Here is a 26,812-nt window from a genome sequence, read left to right on the forward strand (position 1 = left end):
GAAATAGTATTAAGAGAACTGGTCTACTATTTGGGGGGAAAATTAGAACTCTATCTTATGCCCTACCCCCCAAATTCCAGATGAAGTAAAGATCTAAAAGTAAACATCTAAAAACATAAAAATACTACACGAAAACAGAGGTGACTATGTCAACACTGAGTGCAGGGGTGATTCCTAAATCTGACACCAAAGGCCAAGAAGCATGGAGCCTAGACTGATAATTCGGAATACCCAAAGAGGAAAAACTTCTGAAAGCCAAAAAAATGGAAAGTATATTTATTATGATGAAATATGTTTATGATTTAAGTTGAAAAACACAAGTGACAAAACAGAATGTGCACTTTTATCGCATGTCTGCTAATACATTAAGAAAAACTCTGGGGAACCGGACGTGGCTCAACTGATAGAGCATCGGTCTACCATACGGAGGGCCCAGGGTTCGATCCCCAGGGCCTCCTAACCCGTGTGGAGCTGGCCCACGCGCAGTGCTGATGCGCGCAAGGAGTGCCCTGCCACGCAGGGGTGCTCCCGTGTGGGGGTGCCCCATGCGCAAGGAGTGCGCCCCACAATGAGAGCTGTCCCACGTGAAAAAATGGACAGCCCGCCCAGGAGGGGCACTGCACACACAACTGACGCAGGAAGACGATGCAACAAAAAAAAGAGATGCAGTTTCCCGGTGGGTGCCACTGAGGGTGCAAGTGGACACAGAAGAATGCACAGTGAGTGGACACAGAGAGCAGACACAGGGCAGGGGGGAGAGATAAATAAAATCTTAAAAAAAAAAAATAAAACCTCTGGAAGGCTATATGGCAAATGTCAACAGCAACAGCGGTTCTCCCCAGAGGTAAAATTGTGGGTGGGATTTTTTTTCCCCTCTCTTTAGCAGTTTTTGTGTTTTCCCACAATGAGTTTGGGAAACACTGTTAGGCAGGCTTTAGTGAGAGCTTGTGAATCCCTGAGAAGGTAAAGCACGTGCAGTCACTGGGACCCATAGGGTCACTTTAAAACCCAGAAGGCTTGCCTGCCTCATTAAAGTAGAAAATACACCTAGACGAAGAAGTCAGCCGAGGGCTCGGCCAGCCTGGCAGCCTGGAACGGCCAGCCGGAGGCGGTGCCGGCCGTGGCCTGTGGCGGGGAGATGGCTGCCCCGTGGTGTGGCTGGAGGGTCTGCCCCAAGGGCAGAGGAGCCCCTCTGGCCTTGACACCAGCCTGTGGGCTCAAGCAGCAGGCACAGCAGGACTCAGCTCAACCCAAATCTTCTACTAATCATGTACATTCCTCTGTAACTTGTCTAATAGGAAAGAGTGGATTGGTCAAAATAACACTACCAGCTCCCTTTCTTTTTGTAAACTTTAAAATCATTCTCTCAGTTTTCTCTCCCTGGATGATTTTATCTAGTCTATCGCTTCAGCTGTCATCTAACTAACAACTGTTCCATGCAGACCTCTCTCTGAGCACCAGACTCCTGTACCTGAAGGCCTGCTGAACTTCTCCTGGATGGTTTGTGGAGATCTAAAACCTAATTCCAGAACTGACTTCTTGATCTCCTTCATCTCCCCCAACCCCAACCCAATACCCCCCCCCCCAGGCGTCTTTCAGTCTATGGCTGCCGCCTTCTCTCCAGGTCCTTAGTCGCTTACAAGTCCTCCATCCTCCTCAGCAACCTCCTAACACACACACACAAGCACATGCACATGCTTGCACAGCGTACATGCACACGTTTACACACACCTGCACACTCATACCCAAATTCACATGTGCATGCACACATATACATGCACGCACATACCTGGAATCTTAAGACTTTTCCTCATCTCAACTCCTTCCCTTCTCCAACTTACCCCAAACTACTGTCAGTCTTCCTTGGATTAGGGCACTTTTACCCTTGTGATCTTTGATCCATTTTCATGTAACTTAAAACATAAAAATATAAATAAACCAAAACACATCAATTCTTTCCATTGCATTCCAGGGAAAATAAATTACCAAACATGCTCATAAGATGCCTTGCCTTGTAGGGTCCTTTGGGGGCAGCCTTCTTTTAAGGACTTGAAAACAGCCAAGTGCCCTCTAGCCTCAGGGCCTTAGCAAATATGTTCCCTGTACAGGTTCCCTCCCCTTCACTCTTTTTTTTTCTCTCCCTTTCCCCCGACCCCCAGTTGTCCATTCACTGTGTGTTCTTCTGTGACTGCTTCTATCCTTATCAGTGGCACCAGGAATCTGTGTTTCTTTTTGCTGCGTCATCTTGCTGTGTCAGCTCTTCGTGTGTGTGGCACCATTCCTGGGCAGCCTGCACTTTCTTTCGTGCTGGGCGGCTCTCCTTACGGGGCACACTCCTTGCGCGTGGGGCTCCCCTACACAGGGGACACCCCTGCGTGGCAGGGCACTCCTTGCGCGCATCAGCACTGCACATGGGCCAACTCCACACGGGTCAAGGGCTCCGGGGTTTGAACCGCGGACCTCCCATGTGGTAGGCGGACGCCCTAACCACTGGGCCAAGTCCGCTTCCCCCCTTCACTCTTTACCTTGCTGAGGACCCTGTTCTCTAGGTCTCAGCTCACACTACAACTGGGTGTGGAGAACACAGGGTGTTTTCCCGTAGGACTGACTGCTGTTCTTCTTTTCTTCCTTCCTTCCAGTGGCTCTTGTAGAGGTCAAGAGTCTCCTCCATGTTCACTCTGCTTCTCCCTGTTTCCAGTATTAACAGTATAAGTCCCAGGCTGCCACCTCCAGCTCATTCCCTTCCCCCAAGGTAGATCAGAGAAAGTTCTTTTCTGCATCCCACTTGCGACAACCGCCATTAGTACCAGCTATTCCTGGCTCACTGTTTTGTGCCTGGTCTTGTGTCCACTCTGCTCTTGGGCCCTACAGAGCCCCAAGCCTGGAACCATTGCAGGTTCCCAGAAAGACCAGCTCCCAACTCACTACAGACTTTCCTGTGCAAGTTCTCAAAGTAGCTTCCGCAGCCCTGCTTGCTTCCCTAGCAAAATTCTATCTACCCTGGGTTTTCTAGAAACGTGTCCAAATCCTATTCATGGTGTTTTTTAACTATCATTTCAATGGATTTTAGGGACGGAAGGGGGTCCTTGGGTTCTGACTACGACCTGGAACCTCAGCAGTAGTTTCCAAATACAGACTGGGGACATGCATCACAGTTTTGGGGTTGGGCAGCCTGGCAGGCAGCCTCCACGTGCTTAAGTGGTGGAATTTATGAGATGATCTGGGGGGGGGGGCGGTGAACATATGAAATTGGAGTTGTTTCAGGAGATTGGGGATGTATGGTGTATGAACAGTTTTGTAGCAAAGGAGATCCAAGATGCCAGGGTTCTGGACAAAACCAAGTAGGCTCTCCAAAGGAGTGCTACTCCCTCTAGATTTCCTGACCATACTCACTGTAGCAGTTTGATATAGTTATGAATTACAAAAATAGATATTGGATTATGTTTGTAAACTTGTCTGAAGCTGGACATGATTAATTTATGATTAGGGCTTTGATTGGGCCACAGCAGTAGGGAGTTGAGTCCCTGCCCCTTGGTGGGTGGGGACTCCAAGATAAAAAGCATGGCAAAGGACAGGTTTTTTGTTTTTGATTTTTTAAAAGAAATGGAAAAATCCAATTATCAAATTTATTTGGAAGGGTAAGAGGCCCTGAATAGCCAGAAACATCTTAAAAAAGAAGAACAAAGTTGGAGGACTCTCACTTCCAGACTTTAAATCATATTACCTAGCTCCAGTGGTAAAAATATCATGTTACTGGCATAAAGATAGACATTCACCAATGGAACCAAATTAATGATTCAGAAACAGACCCTCATATCTATGGTCAAGTGATTTTTTAAAAAAATTTATCACCTTTTTTAAAAAAAGATAAATAGATCACACAAAACATGTTAAAAAACATGCGGTTCCCATATACTCCACTCCCCCCACAACCCACTCCTCCCACATGAACATCCCATTTCATCAGTAAGTCACATTCATTGCATTTGGTGAACACACCCTGGAGCACTGCCATACTGCATGGACCATAGTTTACAATGTAGTTCACACTCTCCCCAGTCCATCCAGTGGGTTATGTCAGGATATACACTGTCCTGCATCTGTCCCTGTAATATCATTCAGGACAACTCCAAGTCCTGAAAATGGCCCATATCATACCCCTTCCTCCCTCTCTCTGCCCTCAGCAACTCCCGTGACCACCATCTCCATATCAATGATACAATTAATTTCATTGCTTGAGTCACAACAGTTCTATAGTAGAATATCAACAAGTCCACTCCAATCCATATTATAATCCTTCATCCTGTGGATCCTAGAATGGCAATGTCCACTCCACCTCTAAATCTAGAGGGGGCCTTAAATCCCACATGGCTGATGGGTGCAATTCTTCTTCTTGCAGTTGTAGACACTAACAGTTCCCTGGTGTGGTGGTTGACCATTCTCACCTCCCCGTCAGCTGACCTGTGCAAGTCCAGCAAACTGGAGAGTAGGAGCTACAACTCTGCTGAGGCTCAGGGCCCAGCTGGCACATGGACAGTCCAGAGATTCAACTCTTCTGAGCATACACAAATCCAAGAGCCAACCACAGGTTCAGTAAAAGTAACAGAAGAGGTATGTGTAGAGAAGTCACATCTGAGACCCAACTCCATCACATTCAGGAGCACAAATTCCAAAGTAGGGCCCACTGGCAAGGCACAGAACTCCAGAGCCATCTGCCATGATGGCAGGACCTGGGTGTCTCTGTAGCCCTCAGGAGCACCAGTACCTGGGGTTGTATCTACTTTGGCTGTCTCTGGGGTCCTGCTGAGACGTACATAAGCGCGATCCCTCTGATGACCTCCCAAATCATTTTGAAGTCTCTTAGTCACATAAACTCATTTGTCTTTACCATTTTCCCCTTTTATTCAAGGTCTTTTTCTAGTTGCATCACTGGCTGGTTATTGGTAGTAATCCCTTGGTGCCAGGGAGGCTCATCCCCGGGAGTCATGTCCCATGCTGGGAGGAAGGTAATACATTTACATGCTGACTTTGGCTTAGAGAGTTGCCACATTTGAGCAACATGGAGGCTCTAAGGAGGTAACTCTTAGGCACCCTGCAGCTCTGGACTAGTTGAAATTTTAAGCACACAATGACCATCCTTCATCATTGGTCTTTGTCCTTGCACTTGGCGGATTGTTGCTGTTCCATTGGGGAACATGACAGAGCTCCCCCGGATGGGAACTTAGCACTTCCTCAGTTGTCATGTGTAACTCTATTCACTATGACAATACCCAACAAACATCCAAAGATATCTATATACCCTATATGCATGCCCTGGAGAACTCTCTCTCAACCATGCATCCCCCATCAATGACGCCCCACACCAGCGCTCCTTCCCTGCCATAGTTGAACCCTTCTGTGATCCAAACTTCTTCAAAAATGAAGCCTAATATATTGTCAAATTCAATTCATAAGAAAATGAAATGGTATTGACAAGTTTAAAGATTAGAAATAGAATACATAATAATTTAGACAAACTAAAAGAAAGTAAAAAATAAATTGGGGGAAACGGACTTTGGCCCAGTGGTTAGGGCGTCCGTCTACCATATGGGAGGTCCGCGGTTCAAACCCCGGGCCTCCTTGACCCATGTGGAGCTGGCCATGTGCAGCGCTGATGCGCGCAAGGAGTGCCGTGCCACGCAAGGGTGTCCCCCGCGTGGGGGAGCCCCACGCGCAAGGAGTGCGCCCGTGAGGAAAGCCGCCCAGCGTGAAAAGAAAGAGCAGCCTGCCCAGGAATGGCGCCGCCCACACTTCCCGTGCCGCTGACGACAACAGAAGTGGACAAAGAAACAAGACGCAGCAAATAGACACCAAGAACAGACAACCAGGGGAGGGGGGGAAATTAAATAAATAAATAAATCTTTTTAAAAAAATAATAAATAAATTGGGATATTAAAAATGATGAAGAATATTATAAAACTTTGTTTTTGATGTTTTGCCTTTCATCACAGTAATAGGTGTTGCCCTGCATGTACAGTTGCAAGGCAATCTCCTCCATTCCTTCCTCAGTGTCTACATCCTTTTTTATTTTAATTTTGGTTTTGTCTTCTAAAAAGTTTTAGATCACAGAAAAGTCACATGTACAAAATAGGGGACTCCCATACCCAGCATATACCCTTTTCCCATATACCCTTTTCCCACTTCCCCAGCAATTATCTTTTTACATGTGAATGTTATATTTGCTACAGCTGATGTACAGATATTGAAACACAGCTACCAACCATGGTTCCATTATAGTTTATATTTTAGACCTATACTTTTTAAGATTTTTGGTTCCATTATAGTTTATATTTTAGACCATATACTTTTCTAAATTTTTGGTTACATTATGGTTTACATTTTAGACTATACAGTTTTATAAATTTTTGGTGAAATTTAACATGGCTTATATCCATCATTGCAAGATTTTGTGGAACATTTCCATTGCCCACCCTCCCCCTTCCCCCCCCCCCCCACTTGCCCTGCTTCCATCTATTCTATTCCTCTCTCCCCCTCCCCTCAGGGCCCACAGTGACAACCAAGCTTCACTGCTTGAAGGACAAGATTCATAGATACTTGCAGCAATGCTGAGGGCTTGACACCCTAGTCTGTCCTCCGCCATTGGGAGCCACCCATGCTCTTGAGAGACACCCTCTCCTCTGTTTGAGAATATCGGTCCGTCCCAGAATGGGGCTACAACACTTTCCTGCTCGTTGTATGGGTCTCCATCCACTGATAGACCACACTGTGACAAGATGAGCACTCACACTCTCCCTAGAGGCCTGCCCCAGGTGTACCCTGTGCCAGATGCCCCCCGTGAAACACCCCAAACAAATAACCCTTATTAAATTTTCTAAAGAGTTTTCTCAACATTATAGTTTCAACCACATACCTGACCATCTCCCACATTCACCGACTCACTCCAAACCCTCCCCCTAGTCCATGGACCATCTGACCTGTCCTCCCAACACTAGCCCCCCTGAAGCCTACAGAGCCCCACCCAGTAGTACCTATGCCCCCATCTTATCCCTTCACTACACAACTACTTACCTCCACTTTATCATAGATTCCTCCCATGTAGGCATCTGCTCACAACCTTCCTCTCCCCCATATTTCCTGTAAGCCTATCTATCGTCCAGTCTCTAGCTCTCTGAGACAGTTTGATTTGCTTAATTCATATCAGAGAGGTCATGTAGTTTTTGTCCTTCAATGCCTGGCTTGCTTCACTCAATATAAGAAAGGACAGAGTTTTTTAATGTTGGAGTTTTGATGTTGAAGTTTAATGCTGAAGCCTTAAGCTGGAGCCTGGGGAAGTAAGCACACACAGGAAGGAGAAGCAAGCCCTGGAAGAGAGGGACCCTGAGCCCAAGCCCAGAGAGAAGCAAGACTGGAAAGAGAGGAACCCAGGAAGCCTGAACTCTGGCCGACATCGGCAGCCATTTGCTCCAACACGTGGAAATAGACTTTGGTGAGGGAAGTAACTTATGCTTTATGGCCTGGTAACTGTAAGTGCCTAACCCAAATAAATACCCTTTATAAAAGCCAACAGGCTTCTAGTATTTTGTATCAGCACTCCTTTGGCTGATTAATACACTCAATATCAGAAATTAATGTTTAACCAGCAGTTTCACTGAAAATGCAAGGACAGGGGAATGTGTCAATTTGAAGCGGCAAGAAGAATTACCTGCTGGAGTATAACCCGCTGCTGCTGCTTCAGACTTTTCAGTCCCCAAAGCCTGAGAATCCCAGAAAGGAGAGTAGGCTGGGAAGGAATTAGAGTTCTCAGCAAGTAAGTCTACGGTTTTATATTTAATCACGTTCTTACTGCTGGAAACAGCAACAGTTGTACCTTGACTCTTTGACCCCACCTTACTGAAAGTCTGCTTAACGTTAACTCGTTTTACGAGATCTGTAATTGACCCTCTGCTTGCTCTGCTGTGCTGAAGGCTGGACCCTGAGGGCTCCCACATCACACACGGTCCACCCAGGAACTCGAGTTTCCTAAGGCACAGAGCGGGGGGCGCCCGGCCGGGGGGAAGCCCGGGGCCGTGGGCTGCGTGGGCTGCGTGACTGCGGGCAAGCTTCTTAGACCTCTCCACGCCTCTCCACAAACGCGTGGGGACGAGAGCGCCAACCCAGAGCGGAGATGGAGGGTGTGCGTGGCGCAGTGCCAGAGGCCTGCCCAGGACCCGCGCGGGCGCTGCTGGAAAGACCCCACGTGCAGGCCCGGCCCACACTTGGGGAACAGTTGGCTGGTTTTCCCCGGGCCCAGGGGAGTGGTGCCGCCGCCCACGCGCAGCCCTCGCCCAGGCTTCGTGGGTCACGCAGCATCACCGGGCAGAGAGGGGCGGGGCAACCGGACACGGCCCCCCACGCCGGAGCCCGGGGCTCGGGGTCCCAGGCTCGCCTCCTGGTCCCTGCCGGTGGCCCCCTAGCCTTGCCCGCGCTTTTCCTCCGGGCCACGTGGCGAGGAGCGCGCTGGGACGCTGGCCGCGGGGGCTCCCATGGTGACCTCGCTGTGTCCGGCGGGAGCGGGGGTGGGAATGCGCCCCCTCCTGCCGGCTTGGGCCCTGAAAGCCCAGCCTCGCCCCCCACCTACCACCCCAGCCCCGTGGGCCGCAGGCGCCTCCTGGGCCTGCCCGAGCTGGGGGCTGCGCATGCGCACAGCGCCTAGGGTGGGAGACGCCCTCCAGCCACCGCACCCCCACCCCACCCTGCTGTCTCTGTCCCTGCTCCTGAGACCCCCGTGAGTGGTGGTTCCTTTAGAAGAGGTGGGCGCCTTTGGAGGGGGATTCCCACTGCTGACGCCCTGAGAGGCTTAGGTTGGGGTGCGGGGCGAGGAACCACGTGGCCTCCGGCCCCCTCCGGGCCCTGCTCTTCCCCACGAGGCCGCTCAGGTCCCTGGTTCAGGTTTGCCTGGCAAGGCCGAGGGCCTGGCAAAGAGAGAAACTGAGTCCCGCCCCCGGCCCCTGTGCTGAGGCCAGCGATGAGCCCCACTCCTCCCTGCTGCGGAGGGAGCCCCCAGTTGTTGGGGGGAATGTTCTAGGTGTGAGAGTAAAAGAACAGAACTGCCAATCAAGGCTCGCTCGGCTCCGGGACCGTGGATGGGCCTGGCTCCCCCGAGCCCCCAGTCCCTCCTGTGCGGGCCCCAACCCGCCCCCCCCCCCCCCATCCCTGGAGAAGCCCGTGGGCCCCCGCTCGCAGGCCCCGGTGGAGGGCACAGCGAGTGCCCCGCCATCCGCGCTCCCCGGCTCCTCCCTGCCCAGGGAGTCTCAGACAGCCTGGGGTCTCCGGCGAGCCTCCGGAAGAGCATGTCTGTGTCCCCAGCAGTGACCCGGGAGCGCTGGGCCACCCGCCGGGGCTCCCTCCCCCCCGCTCCAGCGCAGCCTCTGCTCCTGCTGCTCAGTTCTGCTCTGCTCCTCGAGGGCTCCGGCACCCTGGCAGGGTGGGAGAGCCAGGGGATGCTGCCGGGTAAAGAGATGCAAAGCACACCGCTCTGATTGGCTTTGGGGAGGCGGACAGTCTGTCTACATAAATGGCAATCACATCCTCTGTGCTCTGACCTGTCACCGAGGAGAGGCTAGAGTGGACAGCGAGCCAGCACCTCCCGGGCTGCCTGTGAGTACTGCTTTTCCTTCAGCGCTTGGGGCCTTAGCTTGGGGGACGTGAAGCTTCCCTGCTTCATTCTAGATGCACTGCCTGCCTGCTCTTCTGGAGGCAAGTCCAACGTGCACAGGTGGCTGTGGATGTCACAGAAAGTTTTTGAGAAAAGCAGAGCAAATCTAGATCTGCGGCTGTTTTGCGTGTCATCTCTAAGCAACAAGTCAGAGAGAGATGCTTAGGATTAGAAAGTTCTGAGCATTTTTAACTCGTGTGCTTTGAGCCCTAATAACAACATATAAAGTGAGTGGGAATGATTTTCCAGGCTGGCTCAGGGCGCAGCTAGAGCCCACAGGCTGTGTGATGGGACAGGCAAGGAAGAGGCTGCGACCCTGCAAATCTGGGTTTGCATCTCTGGCTCACATTCACTCTCGCCCAGATCCCTTGCCCTCAGCTGTGGCAGAGAGGCTACTGCCTCTTCAAACCGGCTTGCTGCAAACATAGGGTCTGATGTTTATAACGTGGTGGACACACGGCGGGTGCTAGATAGATGTGAGCTATGTTATTAATAAGCAAGTAAATTGCAGGCAGGCAGGTGGAGGGAATTGAAAATGCCCCGAGTGGCCCACTGTGCTCTGGACATTTGTTTTTTTTCCTCCAGTTTCCAAGGGAAATTCGAGCAGGTGACCTGGGTTTTCCTTAATCATATTTCTCTGCATGGTCACTGAGGGCTGCGTGCCTTACAGATAACTTCTCATTCAAACGATCAGCATTTCCCCATGGAAACAAGACCAAAAGCAAATGTGACAATTATTACGTAGAAGATGGCCCTCTGTGGGTTTGTCCTTGGTACCCGAGGAAGCCCCGGGCTGCCAGCCTGTGAGGTTCATGGACAAGGAGAGCGGGCGTCTTGGGACAATTCAGACATAGACACATTGAGGAGTGTCTCTTGTTTCTGAAAGAGACACAATCACATTCACCAGAGCCTCTTTTCTTTCTCTCCCCTGGGCAAATCGTGGCTGTCTCTCTGTGCACAGCCAATTTGATTAAAATAATTAAAAGAGAGGAAAACCCCTGAAAGCCTCAGCAAATGAAAGTCAAAGATGCAGGTGGGGGATTTACTTACATCTGTTTCTCCCTCTTGAAGATGTTGGTTATTTTGAAGATTTTACCCTGTGCTCTTGGTAACTCAGCTTGCCTCTCATGGTAAATTTGGAGAAAGAATGTAGGAACATCCAATTCATTTGATATTTTAGAACAAAAGTCCTCGTGTTCTAGAATTGCTACTGCTGTTTTACCAAGACTGGATGCATGCTTGCCAGAGCAATTGGGGCAGGGAGGACACAGCACCTCTGTGGACCTGTGGGGACAGCAGACTGGCGGAGATTAAAATCTCACTATGCTCCCGGTTATGCCTGATGGGCCCAAATGTTGGGTTGGAGAGCCCCAGGCCAAAGGGAAACAGTCTGGTTATCTTGGTTCAACAGACCCAAGTGTAAAACCACAAATAGCTGTGTGACCTTGGACAAGGTACTTATCTTTGAGCCGAGTTCCTCCTTTCCAAAGTGGGGAAAGCACTGCTGCTTTGCAGAGCTGCTGGAAGGCTAGCGAGAGGATATAAAGAGCTTACCTCGGTGTCTCGTATATACTCAATATCCAGCATTTGTTTGATTTTGGAAGAGGTGGGCTAGAGACATGTCTTTTGGGCCACCAAGCCTCATTGGGTTCCTGCAGCCTCCACCAGCTCTGATGGGACCTGCCAGTGTGGGACCCCAGGGAGTAGAGGCAGATTTGCTCCTGTTGATTTAGTGCTCTCGGCTAAAACCATACCTTCCTGGGTGGTAAGGACAGGCAGGGCTCTAGACCACACGCCAGGGTGCAGATACGGCTTCCTGAGCCCAAGCAGGAGCCCCCTTTGGGGTCTGTGGGTTTACCTCGGACTTGCCAGAGAGCATGTGCATGGACGTCCAGACCAAAGGCATGTGGGGAAGAGGCTTGGTGTCAGGATCAGAAAATCCCAGCACCTGCCCTCTGATACCTGCAGGTCACCAGGCTCTCCCAGCCTTGGGAAATCAGCAGTAGCAATGCCCATCGCTCATCTCAGAGGGCTTAGCAGAACCTTGGGCTACACTGACTCATTTGCGTTCTTGGATTAAAGGATGTGACAACCAAGTGCCTGTGTATTCTCAGGATTCAGCTTGGGGGAGCCTAAAGTACAGGCTTCTTAGCAACACTGGGATGACAGGCGGCTGGGAGGCAGGCCGACAGGCAAAGGATAGGCTGATTGCCCAGGGAACAATGAGAAGTTCACAATGAATTGAGGAGTCAATATTTACCCTTAGACGGAGTCATAAAAGCAATCATGAATCCCCAAAGTGTGTGCCAGTTACTAAAGAGATTTACAATGGCAGGTGCCGTGTATTTATAATATATGATAAATTGGTCTATGACACAGTCATAGGATGTTGAAATTATTTTGATAAGAAGCAACCAACTGTAACATAATAACATCTCAAGTCTATAGAAAAGGCAGATGGCTGTTCTTTTGTGAACTATAGATGTGACTTCACAGCATAAAGTGGAAAAAGAATTGAGGAAAAATTAAGGAAAATTTTTTTAAAGGGGGAGGAGGAGTGATTTCCATCTAAGAAAAGCTGCTCCTGGAATAACACTAAGATAAAATGGAAACAAAAGGAAAGATTAAAATTACTTGTTGATTCTTCTGTAAACTTTTGAAAATAACGAAAATGAATGAGAATGATAAAATTCAAAGCTAGAAGAAATGGGTGTTCCTGCTAACTCTGGTTTGATGGTGAATGGCATTGTATGTCCTTCTAGTATTTCTGGAACAAAATTTGGCAACATGAAAAAAGAATTGTGAAACTCACACCTCTTAATTCCATTTTGGGAGTTAATATCTTTGAAGGAAAATTCAATCAATAAACATGCATCATGATGGAATAGTACATTTTACTTTCACATTTCCCTTACGGCAATGCTATTCATAGTAGCTAACAACTGATGAGCTGTAGGAGAAGCGAGCAGTGTCACAGTCACACAAAATCCCTGCTCTGCAGGTATTAATAAGGGAAAATATGTGGATTATTTTAATGTAATGATGCCTGTTCTATTTATGCATATGGGAAGAATGCTAAGTGAAAAGAGGATTCCAAATAATATGCACTTCCTGATGACAACTATTCAAATTATCTAAGATCGGGAGTGAAATGGAATAATAAAAAGACTTTAATGTCCCTGGAATTCTTTGGAATTGTGAATTTTTACTGTAAGCTTATTTGGGTCAAAAAATGCGTGCAGAGATGAGTGAAAATATTGTTTTCTCATGGGTGTAAAATAGAAAGTCATGACATAAACTTTTATTCATTTAAAAAAATTTACTCAAGTATATCATTCATACATGAGCATACATAAACAATAAGTATATAGTAAAAGTTGTGAACTTACAAAACAAACATGCATAACATCATACAAGGCTCCCATACATCATCCCACCACAAATGCCTTGCATTTTTATGAAACATTTGTAATAAATTATGAAAGAGTATCATCAAAGTATTACTAACTATAGTCTGTATCTTAATTTGGTGTATTTTTCCCCCAACCCACGCTATTAGTTTTTTTGTTATGAATCATACGTTTACCTAAAGTGTACAGTCAATGGCATTTGGTATAATCACTGAGTTGTGCATGCATTGCTTCAGTTAATATCACAGCATCTTCATTACTCAAAAAAAAAAGAAAAAAATCAAACCACTATCATACCCATATGGTAGCACTACTAATTTAAAAACCTGTGATGTGCTTTCACCATTTCTATTCATTTCCAAACATTTCCAAACAACTTTTTACCAAATCTGCACAGGTTAAACCTCAGCTTTCCATTCTCTCACCACATTATATTCATGTATTTGCTCATTACATTTAGTTCATAGCAGTGAACTTATGCAATATTGGCCCTTTTGTGCCTGGCTTGCTTCCTGCAACATAATGTCCTCCAGGTACATCCACATTGTCATATGCTCCACGACTTCATTTCTTTATACAGTTGAATAATATTCCATTGTGTGTATATACTGCAGTTTGTTCATCCATTCATCAGTTGATGGACACCTGGGTTGTTTCCAGCTTTTGGCAATTGTGAATAATGTCGCTATGAACATCGGTGTGCAGATGTCAGTTCATGTACCTGCTCTCAGTTCTTCTGGATATATACCTACAAACAGTGTTGCTGGGACACATGGTAGATATGTATCTGTCTTCCTTAGGGACCGCCAAACAGAATTCCACAGTGGCTGTACCATTCTTCATTCCCACCAGCAGTGAATAAGCATTCCTATCTCTCCACATCCTCACCAACACTTGTAGTCTTCTGTTTTGTTAATAGTATCCATTCTAGTCAGTGTGAAATGATATCTCATTATACTGTTGATTTGGATTTCCCTAATAGCCAGTGATGCTGTGGATTTTTCCATGTGTTTCTTTGCCATTTGTATTCTTTAGAAAAATGTCTTTACAGGTCTCTTGCTAATTTTTTAATTAGGTCATTTATCTTTTTACTGTTCAGTTATAGTATCTCTTTGTATATCATGGATAATAAATCCTGGTCAGATGTGAGATTTCCAAATATTTTCTCCCATTGAATAAGCTGCATTTTATCCTCCTCACAAAGTGCTTGAGGTACAGCAGTGTTTAATTTTGAGGCAGTCTCATTTATCTATTTTTTCTTTTGTAGCTTGTGTTTTGGGTGTAAGGTTTAAGAGACCCCACCTACTATAAGGTCTTGAAGATGTTTCCCTGCATTATCTTCCAGGAATTTGATGGTCCTGGCTTTTATGTTTAGGTCTTTGATCCATTTTGAGTTGATTCTTGTGTAGGGAGTGAGATAGGGGTCCTCTTTCATTCTTTTGGTTATGGATATCCAGTTCTCCCAGCACCATTTATCGAAGAGACTGTTCAGATCTGGAAAAGTAGACTTGATAGACTTATCAAAAATCAGTTAACCATAGAGGTGAGGGTCTATTTTTCAACTCTCAATTTGATTCCATGGAGAAATATGTCTATTTTTATGCCAATACCATGCTGTTTTAACTACTGTAGTTTTATAATAAATTTCAAGGTCAGGAAGCCTGAGTCCTCCAACGTTACACTTCAGGATGTTTTTGGCTCTTCGGAACCCCTTTTCCTTTCCAAATAAATTTGGTCATTGATGCTTATATTTCTGTGAAGTGGGCTGTTGGAATTTTTATTGGTATTGCATTGAATCTATAAATCAATGTGGGTAGAACTGACATCTTCACAATGTTTAGTCTATCAATCCATGGACACGGAATGTCTGTCCATTTGTTTAGGTCTTTTTAAATTTCTTTTAGCAGTATTTTATAGTTTCATAAATACAGATCCTTTACATTCTCAGTTAAATTAATGCCTAGATATTTGAGTCTTTTTGTTGCTTTTGTAAATGGAATGTTTTCTTTATTTCCTTCTCAGCTTGCTCATTACTAGTGTACAGAAATACTACTGATTTTTGTGTGTTGATCTTGTATCCTCCCGCTTTGCTGAACTCATTTATTGGAAATGCCTCAGGATCTTCCTAGTATAAGAGCATGTCATCAGTGAATAGTGAGAGTTTTACTTTCCCTTTTCCAGTTTGGATCCCTTTTGTCCCTTTTTCGTACCTAATTGCTCTAGCTAGAACTTCTAGCACAATGTTGAATAGCAGTGGTGACAGTGGGCATCCTTGTCTTGTTCCTGATCTTAGAGGGAAAGCTTTCAACCTCTCTCATTGAGTACGATGTTGGCTGTGGGATTTTCATATATGCCCTTTATTATGTTGAGGAACATTTGAACCTATCTTTTGAAGTGTTTTTATCAAGAAAGGATGCTAGATTTTGTCAATTGCCTTTTCTACATCAATTGATGTGATCATGTGCTTTTGTCCCTTTGACTTATTAAGGTGGTCTATTATGTTAATTGATTTTCTTATGTTGAACCACCCTTGCATACCAGGATAAAACCCACTTGATAATGATGCATAATTGTTTTTATAAGCTGTTGGATTCAATTTGCAAGTATTTGTTGAGAATTTCTGCATCTATAGTCATTAGGGAAATTGGTCCATATTTTTTTTTTTTGTATCTTTATCAGGTTTTGATATTAGGGTGATATTGCCTTCATAAAATATGTTGGGTAATTTTCCCTCCTTTTCCATTTTTTGGAAGAGTTTAAATGGGATTGGTATTAATTCTTAATGAAATGTTTGGTAGAATTCACCTGTGAAGCAATCTGGTCTCAGGCTTTCCTTGGTTGGGAGGTTTCCGATGAACTAATTCAATCTCACTACTTGTGATTGGTCTGTTGAGTTCTTCTGTTTCTTTTTTCATCCACCTAAGTTGCTTGTGCATTTCTAGGAATTTGTCCATTTCACCTATTTGTTTAATTTGATGGTCTACAGTTTCTCATAATCCTCTTGTGTTCCTTTTTATTCCTGTGGGATCAGTCATAATGCCCCCCATTTACTCCTGATATTATTTATTTTCATCTTCTCTCTTTTTTCCATTGTCAGTCTTACTAAGGGCTTGTTGAATATTGATTGGCTCAAAGAACCAGGTTTTTTTTGTTGTTGATTTTCTCTATTTTTTTCTTTCTGTTCTCAAGTTCATTTATTTCTTCTCTAATCTTCATTTATTTTATTTTATTTTTTTGCTTCCTTTGGGATTGGTTTCCTTTTTGTTGTTGTTGTTCATTTGTTTGTTTTTTAGTTTATCCAGTTGTTCAGCCAGATTGTCTTTGATTTTAGCTCTTTCTTCTGTTTAATATAGGCACTTAAGGCTACAAATTTCCTTCCCAGCACTGCCTTCACTGTATGCCTTATGTTTTGATATGTAGTGTTCCTGTTTGCACTCATCTCAAGATATCTACTAATTTCTCTTGCTGTTTCTCCTTTGATCCACTAATTGTTTAGGAATAATGTTGTTTAGCCTCCATATATTTGCAAATTTCCCCATCTCCTGCTTATTATTGATTTCCAGCTTCATTCCATTATGATCAGAGAAGGTGCTTTGTTTAATTTCAATCTTCTTGAGTTTATTGAGAGCTGTTTTGGGGCCCATCATGTTGTCTATCCTGGAGAAAGAGCCATGAGCACTTGAGAAGATGGTGTAACCTGCTGAATTGGGGTGCAATGTTCTGTATATATCTGTCAGGCCCAGTTTCTGGAAAAGTTTCAGGAAAAGTTTCTGTTTCCTTGTTGATTGTCTCTCTAGTTGTTCTATCTATTGACATGAGTGGTGTGTTGAAGTCTACGATTATTATTGTAGAGACCTTTATTTCTCCTTTCAGTTTTGCCCGGGTTTGCCTCATATATTTTGGGGCACCTTGCATCCTTGTGTCTAAGGTGAGTCTTCTGATGACAGCATTTGAATGGCTCATGTTTTCTTATCCCTTCTGTCAGCCTATGTCCTTTGATTGTGCAGTTTAATCCATTAACATCTAATGTCATTTCTGTAAAGGCATTATTTACTCCAACCATTGTATCCTTTGGTTTACGTATGTCATATCTTATTTTCGTCCATCTTTTTATCTTTTTGGTTACCCTTTCTAATAGTTTTCACTTTGATACTCTCCTCCAAGCCTCTCTCTATTGTCTTGTCTTTTCTGACTGCAGAACTCCCTTTAGTGTTTCCTGCAGAACTGCATTCTTGTTTTGAACTCTCTTATTTTCTGTTATCTCTTATTTTCACCATCATATTTGGATAAGAGTTTTGCTGGATAAAGAATTCTTGGCTGGAACTTTTTCTCTTTCAAGACTGTAATTAAACCATACCACTGCTATCTCACCTTCCATGGTTTCTGAAGAGAAATCTGCACTAAGTCCTATTGGACATCCTTTGTGCTTTTCCCTTGCTGCTTTCAGAATTTTCTCTTTATTTTGGCCTTTGACTTTCTGCATATTATGTGTCTTGGGGTAGGTCTACTTTGGTTTATTTTATTTGGAGTATGCTGTTCTTTCTGGACACGTATATTCATGTCTTCCATGAGAGTTGGGAAATTTCCTGCTGTTATTTCCTCAAATACACTTTCTGCCCCTTTCCTCTTCTCATCTCCTTCTGAAACTCCCATAACATATATATTGATGTGCTTTGTGTTATCATTCAACTCCCTGAACTCCTGCTCAGTGTTTTCTATCCTTTTCTCTCTCCATTCTCCTCTCTTCAGTTTCAGTTGTTCTTTGCTCTATGTCACTGATTCATTTTTCTATGATTTCATCTGCTGTTGTATACCTCTATTATATTTTTAATCTTATTTATTATGTCTCATAAACTCTGTTATTTTTCTATTCAAGATTTCAGATTTTTCTTTGTGCTCACCTAGTGTCTCCTTAATGTCTTTTCTTTCTTTAGCTATACTGTCCTTCAACTCCATGATTTGATTTGGGACATTTTTATAAATCTGATTGATAAGCTATTTAAAGTCCTGTGTCTCATCTGGAGCTTTGATGTGTTCTTTTACCTGAGTCATATCTTCCTTTTTCTTAGTATGGCTTGGAATTTTTTGCTCATGTCTAAACATCTGATTCTGATGCTGAGTTTACTCTGATGTTTAGTTTCTCTCTCTTACCTACATAGCACTGTTTACTTGGAGATGGTGGCCGTAAAGATACCTGCTTGCCTGTTTTAGTTACTTATTATTATTTTTCTTTTTTGTGTACTTTTCTAGTCTGGTCAGCAGATAGCACTCTTTTATAGACTTCTCAGCTCAGACCCCAGGAAAGTGATGTTCAGTTTCTCTCTGTTGCCTTGGGATTTACTGTTTTGTAGGTGTGCACCACCACTGTTCTTTCACTCTTGGTTGAGCTTGTTATAGATGTTTGGGATTGCTCCTTTTTAACTTCTCAAACCAGTGCTATGGATTCAGTAATGTGGTGCAGACCAGTTTCCAAGAACCTTGGAGAGAGTACAAGTAGAGGCACCTGCTTGCCTCTTCTATTTTTCTTTTTCATGCACTTTTCTGGTCTGGCCAGCAGATGATGCCCTTTGGCAGGCTCCTCAGCTCAGACCCCAGGTGCTAGCAGGTAATGCATTCAGTGTAACTCCTTAAGTGAGTGGACAGTGCTGAAGCAATGTCTTCAGGGCTGGCTAAGTGTCACAAACAAACTTTCTCAGAGGCTGCTCTCTATCCTTGGCTGGCCACACCCTCGTTCCCTCTGCCTTTTAAGCAGCCAGCCCAGAGCATTAGAGAGGGTATTTGAGAAGGTAAATTATATTTACCTCCTTGCCAGCTCTCAGGGCAAGCAATGTCACAGCACTACCTGGTCTGGAAGTGTGTGTGACTCCTCCAATGCAGCTGACCAAGTTCCATGGCCAAAATCTGAATTTGCTATATGCTCTGTCCCTTCCCCTCCCCTTTCTTGGAGAAGTGGACCCCTGCAACCCGCTCTGTCCACAGCTGCTGCAGTCCACAGCTGCTGCAGTCCTAAGACAGCTGTTTGCTCCAAGTGTGGAGCTGTTTGCTCCAAGCTGTTTGCTCCAAGTGTGAGGGGATGGGTGCTGCTGCTGCTTCTGCAGCTCTACTCACAGGACTTTCCAGCCAAATCATACTCCTTTCCTTTGCCCCTCTTTCTTCTGGGTGGCGTCTCATCTTCTCTTGGTGTCTTGAGCTCCAGAACCACCTTCCAGACAGTCTCCACCTGTCCTTTAGCTATTTTTTCTGGGAGAGAAGTGATTCCTGTGGCTCTCTAATCCTCCATCTTCCTGGAAGTCCACAAACAACATAACCTTCTTGATGCCTTCTTTCATTTCTCTTGTGCCACACTGGGTGTTGTGTCACAGACAAATGATCCAGATGACTCAGGAAAAGAGACTGCTGCCTTTACTTCAGGACTTCAATAATAACATATAGTCAATAGGACCACATTACAGTTCAGAGTGTTTTTACCTGTCTCATTTTACAAATGAGGAAACCAAGGCTCAGAAGGGCCAAGAAATCTGCCAACTGTTGCACAGCAAATTTCAGTAAGCTTGGACTCTAGTTCATTTCCTCTGCACCCAAGTCTGCTGTTCTTTTCTACTCCTGTAGCTGCTAAATGGAAGAACACAATATGGTAGAACTGTGGTATTAACAAAGACAGTATTATTAATATAAAGTAGGCGTCCACTTCCCTGTGATAGTGACCCTCTCTAATTTCAGAGAGCACGGCCAGGAAAAAGCTTTTTGGGTAGACCAATCTGACCAGGTGGAATCACAGGTTTAGGGTTAGGGTAGGAGTTAGGGTAGGGGCTAGGGTTTCCTATGCTAAGACGTTTGAGGGAGCTCCCCTTTGGATGGAGCACTCCAGTGCTTGTGTGATTCCAGCCCAACCTGAATCACCATGGGGGTGTGGACGTCACATGCTTTGAGCTCCCATTATGTAGATTACATCGTACCCTCGTCACAATTCCAGGTGGTGCTTTGTGCTATGGCCATTTTACAGATTGGAAAATGGGGGCCTGGCCATGGACACACCTCCATCAAAGAGGCATTCAGAACCAGTTGAGCCCACACCCTTCCCGTTCTACCATTTGCAGTGGGCATGGACTATGCTCAAGGGTGGTGGCCACAGAGGCTTCACTGCCCAGACTCCAAAGGCACATTCAGGGAACCATTCCTTGGATCCCAGGGAGAAACAAGTTCCTCGGGTTTCTAATACTGAAGAGACTCGAGTTGTGCTTTTTTCAGGGTTTGTCAGCCCATGCTTCTCTGGCCAGATGTTGTTAGGGATGTCCAGGGCCCCGGGTCTGAGTCCGTCAGTCCTTGGTTTAAGAGTGCTTGGTTTGGGGTCAGGCTGCCCGGTCAATTTGTGGCCTTGCACCCCACTAGTTGTGTGATCTTGTCAAGTTGTTTAACCTTTCTGTACCTCAGCTTTCTCATATATTGAAGGGGATAATACTAGCCTTGACAAGGCTATTATGAAGATTAAATAAAAGGATATATGCGAAGAGCTTGATGTATGGCTTGGCATATGTCAGTTCTCAATATAAATGTTAGCTCTTATTTTAAACCAGGGAGATGTTCCCTGTTTAAACAAGAACACCCATATTTACAAAAAGTAATTTTAGGAGTGGAAGAAAGTGGTAAGAACTGTTAGTGTGTGTGTGTCTGTGCTGTGTGTTTGTGCATGTGTGTGAAAATAGCTTGAGGCACACTGCTGAATTATTTGAATTCTTAACAGAGGAGTTTGACATAAAGGACAAAACACTTGGAGTTCTGATTCAGCTTTGCCACCAACTAGACTCAAACCTGGGAAATCCATAATATTTCTGAGTTTCAGATGCTTCACCTGCAAAATGGAGCTAATATTAGCACCTACATAATAAAGCATTAAATGAGTTAAGATAGTCAGCCGGTCTTGACTCTGTTTGCCAACAGATCTTTTCCTGTCTCTCTCTCTCTCTTTCTCTCTCTTTCTCTCTGTCTTAGTCTCTGCCTTTCTCTCTGTCTCTCCTGCTCTTCTTCTCACTATTGCTTTCTCTTTCACTCTCACTGTCTCTCTCCTCACCTCTGCATGCTGTGTTTCCCAGGCTTCCAGGCACCTGACTCCTGGTAGGTTGTGCCAGTGGGAGGCACTGGTGAGAGCTTAGAGGCAGCGGTGTTTTCCCCTCTTCGCCTTGTCACCCTGGCTGGGTCTACTCTGTGGTGGTGGCTCTCACTGGGCAAGCCTTTCAGAGTTCCAGCTCTGCTCAGGTGTCCTGGGCCTTCGCTCCACTTGCACAGTCTGCCCACCCTGTCCTTCCAGGCTAGGGGTGGGAGTGGGAAATGTGGCTCAGGAATGATAAGTAACTTTCCTCAATTACCTAAATTCTCCCAGCTAGTAAGTGCGGAAGATGAGATGGAAACTTAGGACTCAGAATGTAGAGTGCAGTTTTTTTCCCACCATGACTAACTGCCTCCCAGGAATACCTTTTCTTTATGTTGCTGCAATATCAGCATTCTTTTCCACCATGTGCATGAGCCTATGAAGTTTCTCTTTTGGTAGTTTTTAATATTCACACACTGAGATCCTTACTGACATAACATCTTCATGAATGTTTGACATTCTGAAGAACACCAGAAGAGTGCCAAGTGTATAGAGCAGTGGGCTCTGAGAGCAGTTGTCTCCAAGAGAAAGGATCCAAGATGGTGTAGTAGAGCATGGCAGGGTGCGCTCCTCCTCCAGAAACTGCCAGAAGGTAGGGGTAGGCAGGTTTACCTGGCAGGAGGGAAGCTGTGGGACCATGGGGGTAATTGGAGAGGGCAGCTGGAGAGGGGGATCCAGTTGGCTGGAGGAGAGGGAAGCCATGGGAGAGAGTGGACACAAGCCAGCACACAGCTGGCTCTGATGGAAAGAGAGAGGCTGGGGAAGTGATTTGGCTGGAGAACCAGTGCTCAGCCACCTACGAGAGTGGGGAAAGTTACCAGATGAACAGGAGCATATCCCAGTGCCCAGCAGGAGTAGCTTTACTAATATTGGACAAAATAGACTTTAAATGCAAAACTATTGTAAGAGACAAAGAAGGACATTATATATTAATAAAAAAGGGTAATCTATCAGGATGAAAGAGCAATCATAAATATTTATGCTCCTAACCAGAGTGCCACAAAATATATGAGGCAAACAGTGACAAAACTAAAAAGAGAAATAGATGCCTCTACAATCATACTGGGGAACTTTAATACATCATTACTACCATTAGAAAGAACATCTCAATGGAGGGTTAATAAAGAAACAGAGTCTTTGAATAAAATGTTAGGGGAACTAGACCTATCAGAAATATATAGGGTATTACACCCAAATACAGTAGGATATTCATTCTTCTCAAGCACACGTGAATCATTCTCCAGGATAGGCCATACACTAGGTCACAGAACAAGTCTCAACAAATTTAGAAAGATTGAAAATATACGAAGTATTTCTCTGACCACAATGGAATGAAGCTGGAAATTAACAAGTGGTGGAGAATCAGAATAGGCACAAATATACAGAAGTTAAATAACACACTGTTAAAAAATCAGTGAGTCAAGAAGGAAATTTTTAAAAAATCAGTAATGTCCTTGAAATGAATGAAAATGAGAACACAACGTATCAAAACTTATGCATCTAGAGCAGGCCAAGAGGGAAAATTTATAGCCATAAATACCAATATTAAAAAAAAAATAAAGAGCTAAAGTCAAACACCTAACTACACAACTGGAGGAACTAGACAAAGAACAACAAACTAATCCCAAAGAAAGCAGAAAGAAGGAAATAAGAAAGATTAGGGAATAACTAAATGAAATTGAGAATTAAAAAACCTTGAAAAATTTAGCAAAACCAAAAGCATGTTCTTTGAGAAGATTAATAAAATTGAGAAACCCCTAGCTAGACTAAGAAAGAAAAAAAGAAACATGCAAATATAAAAAAAAAAAAATGAGAGAGGAGATATCACCACTGACCCCACAAAAATAAAGAGTATCATAAGAGGATAGTTTAAAAAATTGTATACCAACAAGATGGATAACTTAGATGAAATGCACAAATTTCTAGAAATACACAAGCAACCTACATTGATCAAAGAAGAAATAAAAGACCTCAACAGAGCAACTACAAGTAGTAAGATTGAATTAGTCATCAATTCTGGACCAAGAAAGGCCCAGGACCAGATGGCTTCACAGGTGAATTCTCCCAGTCATTCCAGAAAGAACTAACACCAATCCTGCTTAAACACTTCCAAAAACTAGAAGTAGAGGCAACATAGTCTAACTCATTCAATGATTCCAACATCATCTTAATACAAAAGCCACATAAAGACATCAAAATAAAAAAGAAAATTTCAGAACAATCTCTCTAATGAACTTAGACACTAAAATCCTCAATAAAATACTTGCTAATTGTACTCAACAGCACATCAAATGAATTATACACTGTGTTCAAGTGGATTTATCCCATGTATGCAAGGATGGTTGAACATAAGAAAATCAGTCAATGTCATATACCACATGAACAGATCAAAAGAAAAAAAATCACATGATCATTCCTATTGATGCAAAAAAGGCATTTGACAAGAGACAGCATCCTTTCTTGAAAAAATCAACTTTGAAAGATAGGAATACAAGTAAAGTTCCTCGACATGACACGACGAAAAATCCACAGCTAATGTTATAGTCAATGGTGAAATGTTAAAGGTTTTCCCTTTCTGATCTTGAACAAAGCAAGGATGCCCACTCTCACAACTCTTATTTAAGATTGTATCAAAAGTACTTGCTTGAGCACTCAGACAAGAAGAAATTAAAAGGATTCCAAATTGGAAAGGAAGAAGTAAAACTTGCACTATTTGCAGATGACATGATCCTATATATAGAAAGCCCTGAAAAATCTACAACAAAGCTTCTAGAGCAGATAAACAAGTTCAGTAAAGTGGCAGAATATAAGATCATCAACATGCAAAAATCAGTAGCATTTCTGTACATTAAGAATGAGCAATCTGAGGAGGAAATCAGGGGAAAATTTTCATTTACAATAGCAACTAAAAGAATCAAGGAACTAGAAATAAACTGAAATAAGGATTCAAGCGACTTGTACACAGAAAACTACACAACAGTGTTCAAGGAAATTAAAGAAGACCTAAATAAATGGAAGACTATTCCATGTTCATGGATTGGAAGACTATTAATAAATATTAAGATTTCTATCCTACCCAAATTGATTTACAGATTCAACACAATTCCCATAAAAATTGCAACAACACTTTTTACTGAACTGGAAAAGCCAATTATGAAATTTATTTGGAAGGGCAGGGGCCCAAATAGTCAAAAAGATATTGAATGGATAAACAAAATGTAGTTTATACATACAGTGGAATACTACTCAGCTATAAGAAGGAATACAGTACAAACACCTGGGATAACATGGATGAATCTTGAGGACCTTATGTTGAGTGAAGCAAGCCAGGCATTGAAGGACAAATACTACATGACCTCTCTTGATATGAAATAATCAAACCAAGCTCTCAGAGAGATAGAGACTGGATGATAGGCTTACAGGAAATAGGGGGGGAGAGGAACGTAGTGAGCTGATGCCTACATGGGTGAAATCTGTGATAAAGAGGAGGTAAGTAGTTGTACAGGGAAGGGATTAGATGGGGGCATAGGGATACTTTTGGGTGGGGCTTTGCAGACTTGAGGGGGCTAGGGTTGGGAGGTTGGGTCAGATGGCCCAAGGAATTGGGGAGAGGGTTGGGGGGAACAGATGACAATGGGAGATTGTCAGGTATGTGTTTGAAACTATAATGTTGAGAAAACACTTAAGAAAATACAGTAAGGAAGGGTTACCTGTTTGAGGTGCATAATGGGGGGCATCTGGTACAGGGGCAAGCTTCTAGGGAGTGTGTGAGTGCTCACCTTGACAGAGTGTGTTATATCATTGGGTGGAGATCCATACAATATGTGGAAAGTTGTACCCCCATCCTGGGGAGGCCTGATATTCTCAGACATAGGGAATTGTGTCTCTTGAGAGAATTGGTGGCTCCCAGTAGGGGAGGACAGTCTAGAGTGTCAACCTTCAGCATTGTTGCAAGTATCTGTGAATCTGGTCCTTTAAGCAGTGAGGCTTATTTGTCACTGTGGGCCCTGAGGGGAGAGGGAGAGAGGAATAGAATAGATGGAAGCAGGGTAACTGGGGGACAATGGAAGTGTTCCACAAGATCATGCAATGATGGATATAGGGCATGTTAAATTTCACCAAAATTGTATAAAAGTCTATAGGCTAAAAGGAAAACCATAATGGAAACCATAATGTAACTAAAAATTTAGAAAATTGTACAGTCTAAAATATAAACCTAATGTAAACCAAAATGAAACCATGTTTGGTAGCTATGTTTCAATATCTGTATATCAGCTACAGCAAACATAACATGAACATATAAAGGGATCGTTGCTGGAGAAGGGAGAAAAGGGCTTTATGTTGGATATATGGAAGTCCTCTATACTGTATCTGTGACTTTACTATGATCTAAAACTATTTTGAAGACAACATTAAAAATTAAAAAAAAAAAAGGATGTAGACACTGAGGAAGGAATGAAAGAAACTGCCTTGCCACTGTACATACAGGGCAACACCTATTACAGTGATGAAAGGAAAAACATCAAAAACAAAGTTTTATGATATTTTTCATTTTTTAATACCTCAATTCATTTTTTACTTTATTTTAGTTGTTCTAAATTAGTATGCATTCTATTTCTAATCTTTAAACCTATCGTTACCATTTCATTTTCTTACTAATTGAATTTGGCAATATATTAGGCTTCATTTTCGAAGAAGTTTTGGACCAGAGAGGGGTTCAACTATAGCAGGGGAGGAACACTGGTGTGGGGTGTTATTGATGGGGGACACATGGTTGGGAAGGAGTTCTCCAGGGCATGTATATAGAGTATATAAAAATATTTGAATATTCATTGGGTATTTTCATAGTAGTTACAGTTACAAACTAAAACTGAGGGAGTGCTGAGTTCCTAGCCAGGGGAGCTCTGTCACATTCCCCAATGGAACAGCAACAATCCCCCAAGTACAACGGCAAAGACCAGTGAAGAAGGATAGTCCAATAATGAGGCCTTGCTACTGATGACTATGCTTATGAGCCTATGTGCCTGAAATTTGAACTAGGCCTAGAGCTCAGGGTGCCTAAGAGTTACCTCCTGAGAGCCTCTATTTTGCTTAAATGTGGCCACTCTCTAAGTCAAAGTCAGCATGTAAACGCATTATCTTCCCCCCCCAGTGTGGGACATGACTCCCAGGAATGAGCCTCCTTGGCACTAAGGGATTACCACCAATCACTAGCTGGTGATGCAACTAGAAAAAGACCTTGAATAAAAGGGGGAAATGGTAAAGACAAATGAGTTTATATGGCTAAGAGTTTTCAAAAAAGAGTCAGGAGGTCATCAGAGGGATCACATGCATGCCTCAGCAGGATCCCAGAGACAGCCAAAGTAGATACAACCCCAGGTACTAGTGCTCCTGAGGGCTATGGAGATACCTAGGTTCTATGGTCATGGCAGATGGCTCTGGAGTTCAGTGCCTTGCCATTGGGCCCTACTTTGGAATTTGTGCTCCTGAATGTGATGGAGTTGGACTCAGATGTGAACTCTCTATACATGCTTCTTCTGTCACTTTTACTGAACCTGTGGT

At 44.0% G+C, this 26,812-nt stretch overlaps 1 protein-coding gene across 2 annotated transcripts in view; it reads left to right on the top strand.

Annotated features, from left to right (window-relative positions):
* The first annotated feature begins 7,673 nt into the window (after window positions 1-7,673).
* DDC (dopa decarboxylase) overlaps window positions 7,674-26,812 on the top strand; it is a 104,444-nt gene continuing 85,305 nt past the window's right edge. Inside the window, exon 1 of one of the 2 annotated variants that reach the window (XM_058296627.2) lies at window positions 7,674-7,807. The gene's annotated coding sequence lies outside the window, so the exon portion shown is untranslated. The remainder of the gene's footprint in view (window positions 7,808-26,812) is intronic. The other variant, XM_058296629.2, reaches the window with a different exon arrangement.

Source organism: Dasypus novemcinctus, chromosome 5 (assembly GCF_030445035.2).
Source record: "Dasypus novemcinctus isolate mDasNov1 chromosome 5, mDasNov1.1.hap2, whole genome shotgun sequence".
NCBI classification, from domain to species: domain Eukaryota; kingdom Metazoa; phylum Chordata; class Mammalia; order Cingulata; family Dasypodidae; genus Dasypus; species Dasypus novemcinctus.